Below are 21106 nucleotides of genomic sequence, written 5' to 3' on the forward strand. Positions count from 1 at the left end.
TCTACAGCATGCAAAGCTTAGTGAGCATGAACTAGGTGAGCTTAGTGAGGCTTTTCTTATCTACAATCTTCAGGTTCCCTCATTCTTATACTAAGAAGAAAAGGAGGCACAAATGATCTCACCATTTAACAGTACCAGTTAACAGTAACTTCACACAGCACTCTAGCAAGAAAATAGTTTGAGGCTTCATTAAAAATTCAGTATCTGTTTCAAAGTAATGCTTAAAAAACAGCAAAACAAGCAAAAGTATGTTTGCACTGCAAATGCCAACAAAAACTGGCAAGCAATTAAAAAGAAAAAACCTTTAAACTATATTATTAGAGCTATATTTTATAGCCAGTAAAGCATCAACAAGTTGACTTTTTTTTCCCCTCCAAGATAATGGCAACAACTATTCTGGCCATATGTAAAGAAAATAGTGTATTTCTAGCCATAAACTTTTATTTGGGAAAAAGATACAAAGATTTAGACTGGAAGAAGAGCTTTTCTCCTTGAGAATACAACTAAAAACTGTTAAAATTAATTATTTATTTATTTGTACACACTCAATATTCCTCTACATGGAATCTGTTTTAGAAAATGGATAGAACAGGACGAAGAGATTGTTCATAGCTCTGGAGACAAAGGTATAAATCTCAGTAAGGGTAGCAAGTGAAATTAGTTGACAACAACCACATGTATTTCTGGGAATAAATAACTGGTTGGTCAGCAAGTCCTGACAACAATTTGAAAGAGTAAAGAGTAAGGACTGAAGAGCTACTTAGTGAACTCAAAGCATAGTGGAAACAATGAAGAAAAGCAATCTCCACTGTAGACTAGGTCATACCTGAACTCTCAGTTGCACAAGTATTAAAACTTATGACCTTGGGTTTTCTTGGGTTTTGGTTCAGGTTTTGTCCGGGATTTGTGTCTGGTTGGTTTTTTTTAATTTTTAATTGGATTCCATCACACCAGGCATATGATGAATTTTAAGTTCATAAAAAAATCTGTAATGAAAGTGTCAGTATATACTATCAAATTTATTCATAAGCAGACTTTCTTCTATCCTCCTAAAGTTTTCTTTTTAAATGCAGTTTAACATCTCCTGCGTAATCTGTGAAGTACAAATGGGTGAGGTACAAACTGCACTGTTTTTAATTGCAGTGATTTTCTTCAAAATCCAAGGGCAAGGCTCATTAGAGATCAATACTGACAGCCATGAAAAACTAAGTCTATTCCCACACAGATGAATTACAGCATAGGTAGAGTAAGACTAAAATTCCATAATAATTCTGACCTAGCATGTAAAATGTTATTTCGCTTTCCGTGCCCATTCTTCAATCTCAGACTTCTCCACCAAGGCAGCCAATAAAGCAGCCAATTGTGATATGCCCACTATAAATCCTTGCAAAGAGCAACAATATGTCTTACATAGCTCACTAAAAAAGCATCAAAATAGCAACTCTCAGTCAACAGTATATCAGATCTATGTTCTCACTATGTCCCCTCACAAAAGCTCATGTGATCCATACTACATAAGATTTATGGATAAATCAACACATTCGGTAGATATTTTAATTAATTTGTCACCTATACTCTCTGCCCTTTCGTTATTATGTTAAATGTTTCCATGTACTGTGGACTATTTTAGCAAAATACAAGTTTCCCTTCTCAAACTTCAAGTAACATCTTGAAGTTTAAAAACATACAGAAAAAATGTAAATAGGCTTTACTGAGGGCATCGCATCTTAGCTGCAAAATGCAAATGCACGTTACAAAGAAGCTTCTGAATATCTAAGTAGTGAGTACACACTCAAAGAAAGAGTGAGATTTATTATCAGTTATAACTAGAAGGAAAGCAAAGGAAAAATAATATCTGTCAGTAACTATTAATGGGAGACTGTCATGGAAGCCATTTAAGGAAATGTAAGACTTGGAATAGCATAATGATGCAGCTGCAGAAGTAAAAAAAATGTGCATATTGTTAATATGTTGTGGTATGGCTTCAGACATTTAAATTAATGAACTAATTTCAAACTTCAAAATGCCAAACACCCCAGTGACCATACACTTTCCATACGAATTGTACACATTTTATTTCCATTAAACTCTTAAATAAAATTTCCATTACTCTTTTACTAGAATAACGTGCAATTTCCATAGAAAAAGATTGAAAAATCATAAACAGTTAAAAAGCGCAGTGCAGCAAATCCACCACATTCAAGATCTATTTTTCAAACTATTCATCAACTCAAAATAATTGCATAATATCAGCAAAAGTATTCCAAATGCTCAGGAGAGGAAATGCTGTTCTAGGTAATAGGTAAATGCAGGACTGAATGAAAGAAAATTAATTTCTTTCACTCTTTCATCATGTAAATGGTATTTCTAAATACAACACTGACAAAATGGCTTTGTTTTAAAACGCTGTTTAAAAATTCCCTGGTTATTTTCTGTTTTTTTCTAGTTCTGTATCCTAAATTGATTAAACTATACAACCTGTCATTTTTCATGTCAGATTTCTACTTGGTATGTTTTGAAAAGGCTAAGCTAGTGATTGATTAAAAATAGGGAGTGTTTCCATAATATAAATGCTGCTGACAAGCTACTAACTGTAGAACTGGTAAGATGCCTTAGTAGTATGTAACCACTGATGTAATATTACAAATTATTTTTAATACTCAACCTTGCCATTTCACCAATATATATGACTGTTTAAAATGCTAGTCTAACACAGAGCAGGAGTCCTGGCAACTGCATTTATTCCCTGAAATCATAAAATATTACCAAAATATTATCTGTAATAAAGATGTGAATTATATGTTATCTAAGCTCGATTATCCTGATGGGTAAAAGCCAAAGAATACTTCTTTAAGGTTTAAATTCCCAAGAGAAGAAGAGCTCAGATCCTGTCTGCAAGCACACAATGGAATCACAGCTGACGATGCACATCTTTTTCTGGATGTCTCCATATGCTCAGGAGGGTTTCCTCCCCCCCTCCCCATTTCTCCCTCTCCACCTCCCTTGCTCCCAGCATTACATTGAAAAATTTGTCATTATCCACTGCCAGGAGTATGAGAACGTTTTAACAACTAACAAAAATAAAGTAGGGCAGTGAACTTCACCTCATTTAAAAGTAAGGGATCTTGCCAGAGTAGCCATCTGTAACTAAGTTAACTATCAGCAGAAAATGGGTGGATGAATGGATGCTGTTTTATGCCTTCTATAAAGTAACTATCCATGTTACTTTGGTCTTAGTTTAAAATGCTGTGTCACATAGAAGAGCATATACTGTAACAACGCATTTAACCTCCGACCTCTAAAGCCAAACAGACGTAAACGAATATTAAGCATTTTAATGCCTATAAGAATACTGAAGAAATGTGTGGAATTTGTTAAATACTTTATACCTACTTGCATGCAAACTGCATTGTTTAGAGAGGCCAACCACAGAAAACGTACAAAAAGCCTCAATGTGGTAAGAACAATTTCAGTTCAGTGTTCCCTTTCTCCAATGCACAATCTATTAGTGTTCAGCAGACAAAGAGAGTTACATTTATATTTGAATTTGGTACCACTCTTTAGTGTGTCTTTTCCTTTTAAAAGAGCTGACAGCATCCTCAAGTCTTAGACCTCATAAGCCTCTGCAATTCTGGTGTCAGGTGTTAGAGAAATTCCAGCTGAGCGCAGAAGCCCAGATTTTGCCAATGAGACAGCGACATCAGCAACAAAGGCAAGGAGCAGAAGACAGTAGGCATTGTAGCAGCAGCTGGCTCGCTCACTGACTTTGTTCTTCCTGCTGCAAAACCTGGGCTTCCTGCAGATGGGCTAGCTCTTACTGGTTTTTTTAGAGGACGGAGGGAAAAGTTGGGAATGCCAACACTACAGACAGCTTACACACCTCTTTCAAGGGTGCCTTTCAGCCTTCTCATGAGCAAGCTACACCTTAAGTGATTATAAAAACATAAACGTTATTTATAAAAAAATTATTTTTACTTCAGTTTAATGCAATACATTACATTAAATGCAAATAAATCCCTTGTATTTTCTAATTTTTCCACCAAAAATAACCTTTATTTTCTTTCTCAAATAACACAATTCCAGCTTAAAAACTTAAGCTGATTCCAAAAGTATCATTCCTGATTGCAATAAAGTTTTCCTTCCTAAAATGTTTCAAGTTTCAAATCTAGCACTGACACCACCAGGACACACAACAAGGAATTTACACGCTTAGTAAAGAAGTGCCTTCAGACATTGCAGAGATACTGATGAAGCACATCATACGTAGACTCTCCCCCCAGTGAAGAACACAAGCCTGAGAAAATAAAAAGTTGAGAAATCTTCAGGTTTTTTGCGAAATAAAATAGTACAATGGCTGAAAAGATGAGGTGATCGCAGCACCTTTGTCATGTATTTATTGCATTATGCTCACCAAGATGAGATACAAACATATTAAAAATAACATGATTTTTCAAATTATTACATGATGTTAAAAAGATCAACCTTTCTTCTTAAAGTTGTTCTCAATATTTCTGAAGGTTGAGTCCACGACACACTATTTTCTTCAAGACTACAGATGACCAAAACTGACCATGAACATAAGCTTCTCACAGCATTTATCAAATTTAGAGATTAACCATTGGGGGTAATTTATATCTTTCTTTATCTCATGTGACACAGTAGAGCCAACTTCTATGTCCAATCCCTAAGCAGTTGTATCACAAATGCCAAAATAAGGGACACAAATGCATGAGTGTCTCTATGTGCTTCTATACACATCTGTATGTGCAAATATTCACAAGCCTAGTATAACCTATTTGTGACACCACCAGTGATAATAAACAAATGTTCTAAAAAATATGCAGGAGGCATAGTGCCAACACCAACTGCAATAAAAGAACCACTTTGCATTCACACTAAGCTGCGCGTAAGCAAAGACGAACCCTGCTTTGGGGAATAATATTTTTGGTACAACACTAACAACAATGTACAACGTTGTCATTTCTCAGAGAGCATCCAACACAGCAGACCAGCAGCTCCCTCCCTTTGGGCGCTGCCAGAGGATTCCCCCATGAGTGGAGCCCACCAAGTAGCCCAACACGGCTCTGGGGTTACAAGGAGCCACGAAATTAACAGACTAGAGATGTTTTTATAGTTCAGTATATAAAAAACCCAAAGGTATAAAACCCAAATTACTGTCTTCAACCACAATGGCAGAACAACAGAAACAAAAATGCTTTAAGAAGACTGGCAGTCTAAAATACCTACTTATTTACAGCGGCAATAGAGCTCTGCTGTAACTGCCACAGCCAGACACTATATGCTTACCTCAAACTATACTTAAACATTATGAGTTCAGTTCTAAAGCCTATTCACCTGCTTCCTACTACTCTGAGGAAAAGAAAAAAAAAATAAAAATACAAAAGCAATTGATTATTATCAAACAAGCAAGCTATTCTCCTTTCACAAGGAGACTCCCTGCTAAATTACAAGTATATTTATACAGTGAGCTCCCACATATGCACACTTCAGACAGAAGTATACAGGCTAACTCAAACTAAGATCCAGATATTATTTCCCGGTGACTGCCAGCAACCAAACCTCCTTGCCCTTTTTTATTTCCCTCCCCCCACCTTTTTCTGCCAGGCTCCCGGGCAGGTTTCCCGCAGACAAACTGAATGCCCCTCTCTGCAAGAGCAGCGTGCGGTCCCTGGGCCGGGGGGAAAGCTCAGGCCCAAGCGGCGGCAAAGGAGCGAGGGGCAGCGAGGCAGGAGAGGGACGCGGCTCCGGTTACACCTCGCCCCGCAGCCTCCGAGCCGCGCGGTGCCCGCGGCGGCGGCGGCGCACACACCGCCCCCCGCGGAGGCGGGGAGGGGCCGCGCACCCGCCCTCCGCGGAGGCGCCGGGCATCTCCGCACCCCTCCCCCGCGCACCACGCGTGGGGCCCCGCTCGCCGCGGAGCTCCCTCCCCGCCCGCAGTCGCCGCGCGCGGCGGAGAAGCGGGAGGGAGCGGAGCGGCAGCCGCCCAAGGACCCCGGACCCGCGCCCGGCCGGCTGCTCTCCTGCTCTCCCCTCCTCCCGCCGCCGCTCCCCGCCCCGCGCACACACGCAGACACACGGCACTGCGGCGGCCGGGCCCCCACCCCTCCCCGGGCCGCGGGGAGGAGGCGGCCGGGCGCCCCGGGCTGCGCTCGCTCGCACGCAGCTGCGCGGCTGCGGCGCCCGCCGCCCGCCCCCGCGGCCCGGCGCACACAGGCCGGCACGGCCCCCGCGCACAAAGTTGGAGAAGTTGCCCGCTTCGCCCCCTCCTTCCCCGCGCGTCCCCTGCGGGCGCGGAGCGACAGCGGGGCGCCCGGCGCAGGGGGAAGGGGAGAGGGCGCCGGGCACCGCGGGTGCCTGCCCGGCGGGGGAAGGGGGGCGGCGGGCTCGGCCCCGTGGAGGGGGCGCGGAGCGGCCCGCGCCGCTGCGCACCGAGCCGTTGTCAGCCGGAGAAGGGGAGGGGACGTCCACCGCCCTGCTCCCCAAATCACCCCTTTTGTCATCGGGAAGAGACCCTCCCTCAAGTTTCGCTGTTGCTGCATGCTGGGGATGAAGGGGAACGTCCCGATCAACCCCCTGAAAACAGCACCCCACTGCCCCATCCTCCTCTGGCCCGAGCAGGGCAGCCTCTGCCCCCCGGCTCAGCCCCTCGCCTCCCCGGCTCCTCACACTTTTCCCCCAGCCAGAGGCGCGGAGAGGCGGCGCCCGACCTCCGCCTGGCCTGGGAGCAGGAAGCCGGTCCCCTCGGCCCGGCAGGGTGGGGTATTCTATCCCCCCTCTCCCTCGCCGAAACGGGGGACGTCCCGGAGAAGTAACCCCGCGCGCCCACCCCCACCTCCGGGCGCAGGGGTGCGAGCACGATGCCCCAGCGAGGGGCGGCCCCACCGTTTTCTGGCGCCCCACGGAGGGGCCGCAACCCCCGCCCCGCTCCCCCCGCCGCCGGCGCGGGGGAAGCCGCCTCGCCGCGGCCGCGGTGCCGCCCGCCAACACCGCCCCTCCGCGCACCGGCGCGGCCCCGAGCGTCCCCTCGGCGGTGCACGGGGCGGCCAGGGAGGCGCGGGGGCTCGGGCACACCCCCCGCCGCGCGGGGGCCGTGCGGGGGCCGTTACCGGGGTCAGTGCCGTCTCCCGCCGCTGCCGCCGGCGCTGACCTTCGCTTTGTAAGATGAAGCTGAAGCTGGGGCTGCGGCCGCCATGTTCCCGTTTTAATAACTGCCTGCTTGTTTATTTCAATGGAGACCCTCCCACCGCTCGCCCTCCTCCTCCTCCCCTTCTACCCAGAGGAGGGCTGGACGGGGAGGAGGCGGGGGGAGGCACAAGTCACTCCCCCTTGCCCCCGGGCACAGCGGCAGCGGCCGGGCCCCGAGCGGGGGGAGGCCGGGCCGGGCCGGGCCGGGCCGGGCGGCACCGCGGCGCGGTCTGGGTGCCGCCGCCGCCCCTCAGCGATGCCGCCCGGCGGAGAGGGGGCTGCTCCGCGCCCCGCCCGAGGGACAATGGCAGCCGCCCCGCTCGCTCGCAGCGCTGCGCAGCGCTCTCGGGAGCCTCCTCCTCGGCGCCCGAGCCGGCGAGAAAGGGGAAGGGAAAAACAAAGTCCTTCGCCCTCGAAGGGAGAGACTTTGGCTGTGGCCCTTTGCTGTCCGCCCTCGGAGGAGCCCCGCTTCCAGGCAGGACCGGAGTAGTCAGCCTTGTTACGGCTTTTAGTGGCCCATATTCACAAAAACAGGGAGGCTAGGCGGGGGAGATACAGTCTTATTTCCTTTCTTTGCCTCCGGGAAAAAAAAAAAAAGGAAAGAAAAAAAAAAAGACACACATGGCTGAAAATTGTGTCAGCTGTATCTCACTCACGGGAGTGAGGGGATGCAGATGTAGGCTTTTCCTAGATTGGAGGGGTGAATACATGAGTTAAAAATTATTAAGGGCTGTAGGGCGATTGTTAAACATTGCCCTTTAGTTCAAGAAGCAATCCGCGATGCAGAAATCCTATCTTACAAGAAAAGCTTTACGTTTTCGCACATGTCGATAATGGCGATCTGTACTTTACACACTGCAACAATCCTTATTTTTGATATTTTCTCACATGCAGCCCCAAGTTGTTCTGTAGCTATCCGCAGATACATTGTTCCTGGCGGTATAGCTAACTCTGCGTGCAATTGGGCTTGTCCAATACTTTTTTAGTCATAACCCTTGTTTTCCAATTTGTTACACTTTGCCCTACTGTGCTGCATACAATTTCCCACACTTGTGTCTGAGTCAATTTTTTTAAAGCTTTTTTATTTCATTGGGTAAAAATAGTTCAATTGTTTCTCCAAACAAATTAAAAGAAAACTCTTTCCCACTCTTCTCAAGTTAAAGAAAAAAGTCTTTGCAATACAAACAATATTATATAAATATGAAATAACTGAAAACTTGCAATATTTTTGTCTTCTGGAGAAAGAACTTAGGAATGGGAGGAATTGCTATCAGAATTTCATTGAATTTGGTCCCATTAGAAGATGCGGATGGAGGGGTTGTTGTTTGTATATGCTCAATTAGAGTTTTGATGTGAAACTAACCAGAGATCAAACCCACATTAAATGCCGCTGTTTTAAGGGAAGTTTGGCATCATTTCAGAAGACAAGGCTCCAGTGTTGGGCTGCAGCAGCTGGAGAGGACTACCTTTCTGAGGACTACCTCTCCATCAATTATGTTTGACAGAGAAATTGCATAGTCTTCAGGAAGTTCTTTCACCCTGCCCATACACAGACAGGTAAAAAGAGATTGAAGGTTAATTCCATCTGGAGGGCAGAGAAATCAGAATATTACCTTGAAATAACATAGCAAATAAGAGTAGCTTGTGTGTGAAAAAAAAAGAAACAAAGCAAAACTGGGGTAAAGAGTCCTGGACAGACAGAGCTTTTCCCTTGACCTCATTTGTTATATCTATGCAAATCTCTGTAGCAAATAACTTAACAGTTATAGAGGCAATAATCTCATTTACCTCACAGTTGTGATTCATTCGTTCTCCTGTGCTAAGTGAAACAGTAGTCCACTGGGGGGGGGAATAAAAAAAGTATGTATTTAATTTTATGATCATAAGCAGTCCAGTTTAAAATCGCACAGGTAATTTTTATCCCAGCATTTCTTATTTATGAAAGCTTGATTTTTTTTTTCTAACTTCACACTTCCTTTAGCATAACCAAAAGTCTTTATTAAACTAGTACCTAAATCCACTGGGGAAAGCAAGGAAGACTTTTAACTTGGTGCAGTATGAGCATAAAAGATAGCCCATGTAACACAAAGTTTATGGTCTCAACACTGACAAAAAACCCTGAGTCCAGTGTGGCAGTGTCCTATCCAAACTGAGTGGGAGAGGGGATTTAACTACACATATGCTCAGATCCACTGAAATTTGTTAGAATCTTCTAACGCAAAAGCAAATACGTTTTGTCATCTAAGGCCAAACCCCAAACCCCTGGTTACAAGTATCACTGTATGCAAAGACCAGTAATTATATTACTCCTAACTGCTATTTTTTTAAAAGGAAGGCACCATATTTCAGATGGGAAATAGATTTGATAAACACTCTTCAGTGCAGATTTTATTCAATATTAGAGCTCTTCTCTGAACCTTCTCCAGTGTCACCATTGCTGCATTGTGCTGACTAGAGCTGGGCTTAGTTTTTCAACAAAAGCTTCATCCATTCTAAACAAGAGTAATACAAGCTTCCTGTCAGCCTCTTGTGTTCACCTTCCTCCCATTTATTCTTCTGCTGGCTATTTTGTTCACATCATTTTATGCATTCACTCGATTCTTCACTGTGATCCGCAAACCTTTTCTGATGTGAAATTTAGCAGTGGGAGAAGTTTTTAGTTATTTTAGTTTTCAGAGAAGTTTGGTTACATATCCTCTCAGAACTTTCCTCTCCCTTAAATTAACACGAAAAAAAATCAGAATCTGACTGCAACCATGTTTTCCTGATCAGTATAGCCATATATTGTCAATGTTCTTCTTTCTTACTTACTTTTCCTATGTACCATGTTTCTTAAAAAATTGGTACGTGGGGTGAGTAAAACTAGTTGTTTTACTCACTGCATTTGCAGGTGCGTTTCTAACTGGTTTTCAAATAAGTAAAGTTATTCTTCCATAAGGTGAAAGGTTATGAACAAACTGTTGGGTGCTTATGAACTTGGTAGGCCATTTAGGTATAGCTGCTGTCTCATAAAGCTCTATCTGCAGCTTTAATGCGTAAGGAAGAATGGTTTATGTGCACCTGCTGACACCAGGGCTATATGTAATGCAGCTGTTGGTGCACAAAGACTTTTTCATGAGCAGCTGCATTTACCCTGTAGAATCACTCTGCCCACCTTTATGGGGAATTGACTCCTGACTTACTCATTAACCTTTCCAAGTGGATTTAAATATGGTCTTTATGAAACCAATAAGATTTTTGTTGACACAGTATATACCTAACTCAAACCCACAAAGAAAACAAAATGAAATTTAAAACAATGTAAAATTTCTCCACTATCTTCATCTTCTTCAGAATTCAGGGGACCCATTAAGGTTGAAGCTTCAGCTCCAAGTAGGGCCAATTTTGAAGTTATGCCAGGTTTTCCAGGCTGGAAAACCCAGCTGAGTTTTTACTGTCTCCACAGCCTCTTTGAACAGCCCACTCCACTATTTGAATTAATGTGTGAATTTTTCTTTTCCCCTGATATCTAACTGGTCTGTTCCAACTTGTGCATGTTGCCTCTGACAATTAAAAGGTCACTATGGACCTCAAAAAATGTTCCATCTTTTCTATGTCTGCCCATGAGGTAGCAGAAGAGAACATTAAAATTTGCACCAGCCTTCTCTTCTTCAGACTAACAGCCTGACCTTATCAGCCTCTTCTTGTATATCATGTGTTCTAGCACCCTCACAGTCATGATGGCCCTCCCCTGGATTTTCTTTTTTATGTCTGTGTCTTTCACATACTGCATAGCTCAAAACTGCACTCAGTAATCCAGATGAGATCTCATAAGTACTCCATGGATGAGAATAAACAAGTTTCTTAACCTGCTGGCTATTCTTTTGCTACTATGGCCCAGGATGCTGTTGACCTTTGTTGCAAGGTCACTGCTGACTTACTTGTTGCTCACCAGGATTCCGAAATTTCTTTTTGAAAATCCTTTATTGTCCTCTTGGCCTTTAGCTCGTAAAGCAATGGCTATTCTGTCCCAGATGCAGGATGTTGCACCACCATTTGTTGGACTTTATGAGGTTTCTGCCAGCCCATTTCTCCAGTCTGCTGAGGTCCCTCCAGTATACTGGCCACTATTTCCCAATTTGCTGTCATCTGCACTTCATCTCATCACTGAGGCCACTGACTGTTACACACTAACAATCCCAGTATCTAGCCTTGAAGTATACTGGCCACCAGTTGGACCTGCTACTGCTGATCACAGCCCTTGAGCCCAATGGTACAGTGGATGTTCCACCTAACTTACCTTCTGCTTAACCTAGCTCATACCTCTCCAGTGTGGTTAAAGGAGGCCTATGGGTGATTCTGTCTAAAGCTTTGCTAAAGTCAAAGTAAATGACATCAGCTGCTCTCCCCTTCTCCACAGATTGAGTTATCTCATTATAAAAAGCAGTCATATTGGTCTGGCAGAATTTGCCCTTTGTAAACCCTTACTGCCTGCCCCCAGGCACCTTCTTGTCTTTCAAGCACCTGGACATGGTGTGCAGGAGGATTTACTACTTAATCCTCCCACATACTGAGGTCAGGCTGGCTGGCCTGTAGTTCCTTGGATGGGACATGACATTTGTCTTTTTCCAGCTTTCCCCACTCACCACCACCTCTACTCACTACACACACCCCCGACATGATATGCACACCCTGTCATTACTACAAGTACTGTACCCCTCTGACCTCCCTTCACATCTCCGAATATCTCTGATTATCCTCCTTCCATTAGCTCTTTACCACAATCTGCCCTTTCAAAATAACACATTGACTTACATGGTGTTATGTTCTTTTAAAGCATCTAGGATCTGGCTCAGCTTCTTCAACGGCACTTTGGCTATATCGTCATTTGATACAGTGATACACTGGACTCGTTAAGAGCTTGCAGTGAAGAGCATATCCTAGGTGTATAGTGCTTATGTACCAAAACTAAAGCTAGGATTTTTTTTCCTAGAAACTCTTCAGGCGTAAGTTGGGTTTTTTTTGCCTCAAATAACAAACTTGTAAATGAAAAAATGGTTAATCAAACACCTTGTTATACGTTTATGTCTTATTAATTCAATAATCTGCTTCACATTCTTTTTTTTTTTTTTAAATCAAGTAATTTTGAAAAGCTCCATGCTTTTTAAATACAGGAAATCAATAAAGATAAATTTTACCATAGAAAATGTTTTAAAGTAAGTTATAAATGTGTAGGTTAAGAATTAGAATTTTAATAATATTTATGCAAATATTTTTTATACTACAGTAAAAGACTCCTTTTATTGTTGTAACAGTAAATGTTACTGTTGTAACAGTTCACACTACAACAAAATAATATTTGACTAAGGGATAGACACCTGTAGAGCACAACTGCTATAAGAGTATTAGAAGTGTATTTATTTTTCTTGTAATGTCATACCACAACCTTTGCATTTTTACCTTGCTGGACTTGCACTTCCATTTACACACTTGTTTCTGCCAGTTTCCTTCAGCTATGTATAGCAATTGTGACCACATGAAGTGCTGGATCAGACAAACAAAACTTGCCTCTAAAATTTTTTTTGAACACTGTGATGGGACTGCTGAGCAGGTGACACTAAATTCCAACCATGAGAAAAGGGTAAGTGCCTGCTGGGTACTGTAGGACAGCCTGCTGGAAATGACCCACCTGAGGAGGACCAGGTGATCTCCAGAGATTCCATCCAGTCTCAGGAATTCTGTGGCTCTGTGATAATTTTTATGGAAAACACAAATTTCTTTAAGCTATCATGTTTTATTTCACACTGCACTCCCAAATTCTCCAATTGTTCTCTTTAACCACTTTTTTTCCTTATGCCCTTATTTTCCCTTTTATATTTGTTTTTCCTAGTCTTTTATTCTCAGGTGCTCCCATATTCTCATCCTGCAGCATGTGCTCAGCAATAATTATGCTATGACATATTCTGTATATTCATGCAGTCTATTAAAAAAGACATTGCCATTTCTTCTACTAAGAAATAAAAAAGCCCAGCTTAGCCCTGTACTCTGCTTTTAACCAAAAAGGTAAACAACCCTCAAGCATACACATTAAGGGGCATAACTAAAGTACATATAAGAAATAAAGCTAGAACTGTTTCATTATGGTTTTGCTGTTTAAAAAGCAATGTTGTCTTCCCCTTGTAATTACATTGTTGAATATGTTAACTTACATTTTGTTTAGAATTGTGCAACACTTTCTTCTTCCCTTGATTTCCTGCATTTGAATACACAAATTTTTGTACCTTTACTAGAATTTGATATTGAAAAGCATTGCTAAGGAAGGGCAAAATTAAAAGCCATCCCACTACTAGCAAGTGGAGATGTACACATTAACAAGTCCCCTATATCCACTCTGTGTGCTGCTCTCTTTAGGATGTCCTCTGAAAATTGATTCTAAGGCAGCTTTATTAATTCATATTTAACAATTACTTCTCCTCACTGACCATATGTGCTAGAAAACCTTCCTCCTAAATTATGGTTGTGCAACCCTCAGCCTAAATGCCCCTACATTCTGTGTTGAATGTACTTTCTAAATTTACTATTAAGCTGATTATACCTTGAGTATGATCAACCTCTGTTCACCTTTGGCCACTTACTATGTAAATCTAGAGTTATGTACACATGTAAATTTACTAGCTCATGTAATTAGAGTGTGGAACATATAAAAAAGTCAGAATGGTGGTGAAGCATGTTTTTAACTGGCAAAAACTAAGCATGTCTGTACAAGCAACACATTTCATGCAGCAGGCTTAAGATCTGCCTTGCTCTGCTGCAGTTCTTAATGCCATTATGAAAGATGAAATCAAGATGGAAGAATGACAGTGATTTAGTCACAGAACCAGTTAAATGACTTTCCAAACTGGAGGACACAGATAGCTTTTTGATCTACAGATAGCACAGAAGCTTGATCTTACAAACCTTTAACTGAAGAAAATAAATTCCAGAAAGTATGAAGAAAACATAAGGAGCCTGGTTTCACTTCAGGATAGAGTTAAGAGTTTTAAGTTATAGTTCTGTAAATCCAGACATACAGCTTCTTGCTGTATTTTTTTTTAATTATTAGTTTATTTTAATTTATTATTAAAACAATTGCATTTTCATTAGAGCTTCCCGACTTCATGTTTTTGGTTTGACTTCCAGCCTTAAACCCTAGAATAACAAAACTTTTATATGGAATTATTTTAATCTAACAAATATTAGAAAAAATTATTGTCCCTGAGCTTTTTGGACTATGTAGTATGACAGAGGGTTTCCATTCCCTGAGATTACCTCTCTTTCACCCTAGTGGCATAGCCTCTGAAAACTCCTTGACACAGATTCATCTGACTCACTAGACAGAGGCGTCAGGAATGGAGAACAGTCATTTTGGAGGACTGAGCCAGAGAGTGTAGAATGACCAGAACAGTCGAAGATTTCCCTGATCAGTTTTGAACATCTGTCCATCTGTCCTCTTCTTCCTCAAACAGCTCCTTGGATGTGGAGGCTCTGGTGGTCTCCTTTAACTGCCTTCCTCACTCTGGGCGTTAGGAGCAGACACTATAACCACATGGATCTCCTTATATAGGCCAAGATGACACATTGTTCACAATACAACAAGAAATTCTGTGGGTTGCTTTTTCCTTTTTTGTATCAGGAAAAAAAGGTTACGGCACTGACCTTTAAATGATCACTGGGCGTCAGAATTAGAACCTCACCAAAATGAGTCTCTGCTCCAGCCTCCTTGCATACTCAAGGAGACAGCTCTATATCAGTAAAAGATAGTTCATGTTTGTAAAGTTGTGATCTAACCATAGTACACTCTCACATCTCTGTTTTTCTGGTTTTTTTTTAGACAGAGGTTTTGCTTTTGGTTTTATTACATGTGCCTATTATATAACCATTAAATATGGCTCATCAGGAAACAGCAAGGTTAGCAAAGCCAAGGCTGAAGGAGAAAGATGCTACAATTGTATTAAATTTTGATATTTTTCTTATGCCATTTCACTCCAGCCATTCCACTTTTAAGTTCTCCAATACATTTGTAATAATGACAATAATGTTTAAAAATATTAAACAGCAAAACTGTTTTATGAAAAAAAAATAAGAGGAAAGGGACTAGGAGAAAAATGGATAAACTAACTTAGGGCTTGTATTTGCAGTAAGATAATACATGCTTGACCAGGCACTTGAAAGATGATGCAAATGTACTGAATGGTTTGGAAAAACACAATTTGTAAGCATGTATGTACTTACACACAACTTAACCAACTCAACCTTATCATTGTCTGGTGAGTTCAACCTGACAGCGAAGGTAATGGGCTCTGTCAATAGCTCTGCTTGCACTCTTTAAATCAGCAAGAGTTTTGCAAGAGCCACTGTAGCCCTAAGGTTTGGAAGAGAAGCGATGTAAAGCTATTCCTCCTCCCCCACCTTTGAAGTCCTTTCTATGCTGTCCCTCTCAGAAGTCAAGTGACAACCTAAGTTTTCCCCTCCCGGTTTTGACGCTTATACTTCAGAAAGATCCTGGTTAGACAATTCTAGTGTATTTTGTGAGATGGTTACAGATACTGTGCTTGCTGAGATGCAGACTTCCAAAACCAATTGTTCTTTGTGTACTCCTCTATCAAGTCTCAGTCATATGTTTATCGAAGGGAAAGAAAAGGTCCCATGAAGGACAGACCGAGCTGAGACAAAGGTGTCCATCAGAGACTGCCAAAGTATGAAGAGGAATTTAATTTCTATATAGAAAACTATCACATTCCCTCTTAGGTTAAATGCAGCTAAGTTGGTTAAATATAGACCACGAATCCAGAAAAACAAATTAACAACAAGATCATGAGGCTGAAAGAGGTCAAGAGGCCATCTGTGTCCACCCCCCTCCTTTAAGGCAGGATGAGCAACACCTTTCTCACTCCTAATGTATTGGTCTAACCTGTTCCTAATGATCTGTGATGAGCACATCTCAGCCTCCCAGGCAACTGCATTGCTCTATTGTTCTCGCCATTAGTTTTTCTAGTGCTTAAACAGGATTTCTTTTGCTACATTTTAGCCCTTTATCTTCTCCTCAAAACTACCATAGATACAGAGAATTTTTTTCCCCTCTCTTTTTGCTCGTTCTCAACCTTAAGCAGAACTGCTGCACTGTTTCTCTTAAGTCTGTTGCTAACCTGAGCAATTCCAGTTCCTTCCAGTTCTCGTTGTGCTGGTCCCTGGTCATTCACGACCTTATGGGTTTTCTACAGTTGGTGCAGAGAAAGGGATGCATTTTTGATACTGAGCATAGTGCAAAGTTTGAGGCCTTACTGATGTTGGAAGCATTACTTTGCTGCTGCCATAATTTGCCATGCGAGCTGTATGTCCCTTTCCACCTTCCAATAATTATTTTATTCCTTCCCCACCCCTCCAACAATATGGTATTGCTTAGTATTGTTCAGAGATCAGATTTACCATTCTAACTTTAGGATTCCCCAAATTTTAAAATGCAGTTTACATACACTGTATTGATGTAAAGACACGCACTACTTCAACTGAAGACCTTGAGTTTGTTAAAATGTGTGTGAGTATACACATTGTAACAAGCCATTATGTAAACAAAAATTAAAGAAAGAAATCTAGCAGAGGTATTTAGACCACAGATATATGTAAATTTTGGCAAAATCAAAACTCTAAATCAAAGCATAATAAAGAACAATACCACCAATGCTTGTGTGTAGATCTGCCTGGACTTTTCAAGGACAGTGCCACAAACGTTATTTTCTGTGCTGGCCATATCTCTGCAAATCAGGATCAGGAATAACAGAGAACTGTTAGAGAACTACAGAAAAGGCTCAATAATATCTGATTATAGTCTTAAACTGAACATTCTAATTTGTAGGAAAAAAAACCCTGCAAGGATGGACAAAGATACTATTTATGTCTATGAAACTGAGATGGTCACATTTGCTTAGGTGTTGTGTTCATAGCTATGTATTTTTTTAAACGGGTCACATAACTATAGTTTAAACAGGGCACTACACTTCTGTACCAGAGATTAGTTCTTGAACAGGGTCCCATTTTGCTAAATACTGTACAAGTTTACTTCAAAAAGATTTTCCCTGGCCAACCATTTCAAGTTAAATACCAGATAAGGAATGGGTGGACTGAAATAAAAAAAAAAAAATAAAAAAAAAATCAAGAAAAAAACAAACAAAAATCCCCAAACTAAACCAACCAAACAAAAACCCAACAAAAACCCCACACAAAAACAAACAAACAAATAAACAACAACAACAACAACAAAACCCAAAACCAACCAACAATGAAAAACTGGCCAAGTACAGGATTCGGTATGGTAGAAAGGTGTCCTGCTCCAGCAGCTGCTTAATTGTCGTTGAGTCATTTGGTAGAAACTAGAGCAGGGTAAACAATGCAACAATTCAAAAAATCCAGGAGACACCCTTAGGTAAGTGATTTGGCAAATATATTTAGCTTTGCTGGGGATACTCACTGAGACTACTTACATGCCTAAGCACCTTGCTAATCAGGATGCTATTTAAGCTATTTGGAGTCAGAAATTGAAATGTTTTTGTTTGTGAGAAGCTGTTGGGCCTGGTTTTACTTGGTTCTTGCAAGACAAAATGGTACATAATACAATATGCATGTAGTTGCTTTTATTTGCTACCTATATATTTTTTAAGATTTTCTTTTTCATACTCATCATTGTAGATCCATGTATTACTTTTTTTTCTGTAAAAATTACATCAATTTAAAAAAATTAATCCATCCAACACTTCGCTATTCATTAAATACTTATGATTTAGAGGCAAAGCATGTCTGCAAACAAAAAAAGCTTTTTTTAGAAATTACTTGAATCTCTTCTCCTACTGCTTTGATAAAATCTTTCATTTTCTTTGAATAACAATAATAAAGAAGGAACTCTGGATTGTGACATGTAGAACAAGCACCATTCAAGGAAAGCAATGTATAATTGTGTGTAACTTCTGTATAATTTTGTGTCAATATTCATAAATATAATAATTTTTCATACACAAGTTTGGTTTTCCATACTGATTGTCTTACATGCAATTTTATGACAAAATGCATTTTAGTTTATAAGCTACCCATAAGAACTGAGTAAAATATCAGACATTTCTATTAAATAGATTATGTGCCTTTTCTCTGGAGGAACTTCTCATGATATTATTAAAGAATTCTATTTGATTCATTACTTTAAAATGTGTTCAGTTCCTCAGTGTCTGTTTCTTAGCATCCTCTTCACTGACACATTGTTTGTGAATACTTGCAAATTTTAGTGGAGTAAGAAAATACATTGGTTAGAGAAGTCAGATATTATATTTCTATTCCACCATAAGAAAACGTATGCAACTATGTAGTAACAAATTGCAATTTGCTCATTGTGTGAGCTTATTTTCCAAATAGTTTCTCACTGTTGTGTCTAAAACTAGAAAAAGTAAATTATAACCGTGGATACCAGGGGGAGCGTGAGCAAGGAGTAGTAGGCTTGCCTGCGTCTAGTAAGCCTTCCTAATTCTCATGACTCAAACAAGAAAATCAAGTGAGTTGGCAAACCCCAAACAATGGAATGAAGAAGTAATGCAAGAGTAATTCCTAATTAATGCTGTTTATTTTGTAGAAGCAGACTATTTAAACATTTAGAATTTCATCTGAACACCACCTTTCAGAATATGTTGCTTTTAAAACCTATATTTATCACTTATAATATAATGTATTATATCTAGAAATATGTCTATATACACGTTATAGACATAAAACACCATCTATAAAATCACCAGCAGTAGTTATTCATAGCCATATTACTTAAACATGCTGAAGACAAGGCAAAAAAGACAAAGTAATAGAAGTTAAAAGAGGAAAAGATAAGACCATGTGAATTTCTGAGCAGATAAAATTCTAATAAACAAGACTACTTTCAAGAGATAATTTCTCCTCTTTACATGCACCATGCCAGTTCGGTGACCGGAGTAAGAAATCCTGGAAATTAAATGCAAATTAAGGTGAAACTGAAAATCAGGTTGTTTCTTAAACAAGGAAATGTGCATACATATTAGATATCCCATAATCCATAACCAAATCATGACTGAATTGCTACATCAGAGCAAATGAAAAGGTTTATTGCAAAAAAAAAAAAATTAAGTTCCTGAATAGTCAAGGTATGGAAATGTCTCTTTACAACTACAGCAACCTCAAGCTTCATATGTTCCTACCTACCTACCTATACTCCATGCAGGAAACATATGAGAAAATACTGTAGAGATTGCAATAAGGATAAGAATCTACACTGAAATATGGCTTGATTTTATTGAAAAAACTGCCAAAGGATACAATGTGAAGGTTCAACACTATACTGTGCTTTGTAAATGCAAGTATTATTCTAAATAGAAGCAGAAATGAACCTCGCCCTACCTCAAATCATAGTGTCTGTAACTACCACTTACTGAAGAAAAAAAAAAGAAGACAAGAACACTTTGTAGATCTTGTGTAACTGGTTCACACACAGGTAGGTAGAAATCTGCATCAAACCCCTGTGTCAGCTCTTTTTCATATGAGTGCCATGTGTTACCCTTTCCTTGCCCCATGCAATGCTTGCCACAATGCAAAACTGCAGCACTGATGTCTCTTACATAAAGCAAAGTAAGTCGTACAGCATGAAAAGCAGACCACATACAGTCTTTATTTGGCTATACACTATGCTTTTCTTCCAGCCAGCAGCAGTCATCTGTCTGCATTGCAAGCTCTTCCTATTGATACTGCTACTTATTGCTTGTTTTAAGGATAAATTAAAATATTAAGGATAAGTTAAATAATTAAGGATAATTAAAAAGCACAGTACATCTGTACTCTTTCACAGTCAATTGCATAGTGTGTTGTATACACCAGGAATTAAGCCCTACTGCCACATCCAAACCTGTGTGTGTGTTTGGGGGTTCCAGATGTAATAGGCCTTGTAAGTTGAGCAAGTTTTTAGACACTGAAAGTACTTGTAAATACTTCAGGTACTTGTAAAGCTTCTGAACAAAACCATGGAAGCCAAACTTTCAAAAGTGACAAAAAATAGCAATCCCAGCATGGTTTTAATTGGGGGAGGAAAAAAACAAACAAAACCACAAAAAAAACCCAAAAAAACGAGCAATACAAGCATTTGACTTTCAAAAAACCAAAATAACTACTTTGGACTTCTTAGACAAAACAAGGAGATATTACTTACCACTTGAGCCAAGGGGCCCATTTTAGTCCAGGCCAGGACCAAGGCACAAATTTACACCTCTTGGATTTGCACCTGTATGGTTTCTAGTGGGGTACTCTTACCCCAGCTGCACTCCTTAAAATCAACCCTTATCTCCATTATATCTTCTCTTGGTCTTTACTTCCTCTTTCACTGAGACTGTTAAAAAATCCCCAGGCTTCATTTTCCACAGGGAAGCTGCTTTCTCTCCCATCTCGAGCAAGCATGACCAGAGGGAAGGCATTGGCGGGGAAGGAAGTGATCCCAGGGTTGGCTAGAGCTTGGGGCTCCTGCCTTTTTAGGTGCTGGCAGATGTAATGTGGTCCCCCATCTCTCCAAAGCCAATGTTCAACCTCAGCAGTCCCTCATAGGCACCAGGAAAAAGAAAATTACACTACTGTCAATTTGAAGCAATAGCTGTGTGAAGAAACAATACTAAACCAATAAACATTCTGAGGTTTATTTGTTTCTTGCTTTTTAAAAAGAAACCAAATATTGCTTTTTTTGTGGAACTTCTTTTCTTGAAAGCTGGACATCAGTTAGATATGCGGAAAATAAAATAATAAAGTGAGTACCAAGAGGCCCCTACTTTGACTTTTCATACATAAAGAGAACAGGACTGAAACGAGCATAAGGAAAATGTATGTGATGCTGATGGCC

At 40.8% G+C, this 21106-nt stretch overlaps 1 protein-coding gene across 3 annotated transcripts in view; it reads right to left on the reverse strand.

The window, feature by feature from the left end:
* Positions 1–7307, reverse strand: part of NCOA2 (nuclear receptor coactivator 2) — a 186143-nt gene extending 178836 nt beyond the window's left edge. For 2 of the 3 annotated variants that reach the window (XM_017812473.1, XM_017812476.1), the window contains exon 1: positions 7128–7307. The gene's annotated coding sequence lies outside the window, so the exon portion shown is untranslated. The remainder of the gene's footprint in view (positions 1–7127) is intronic. The other variant, XM_017812474.1, reaches the window with a different exon arrangement.
* Positions 7308–21106: the final 13799 nt, after the last annotated feature.

This window comes from Lepidothrix coronata, unplaced genomic scaffold (assembly GCF_001604755.1).
Source record: "Lepidothrix coronata isolate B3197 unplaced genomic scaffold, Lepidothrix_coronata-1.0 Scaffold36, whole genome shotgun sequence".
Classification (NCBI taxonomy): Eukaryota; Metazoa; Chordata; class Aves; order Passeriformes; family Pipridae; genus Lepidothrix; species Lepidothrix coronata.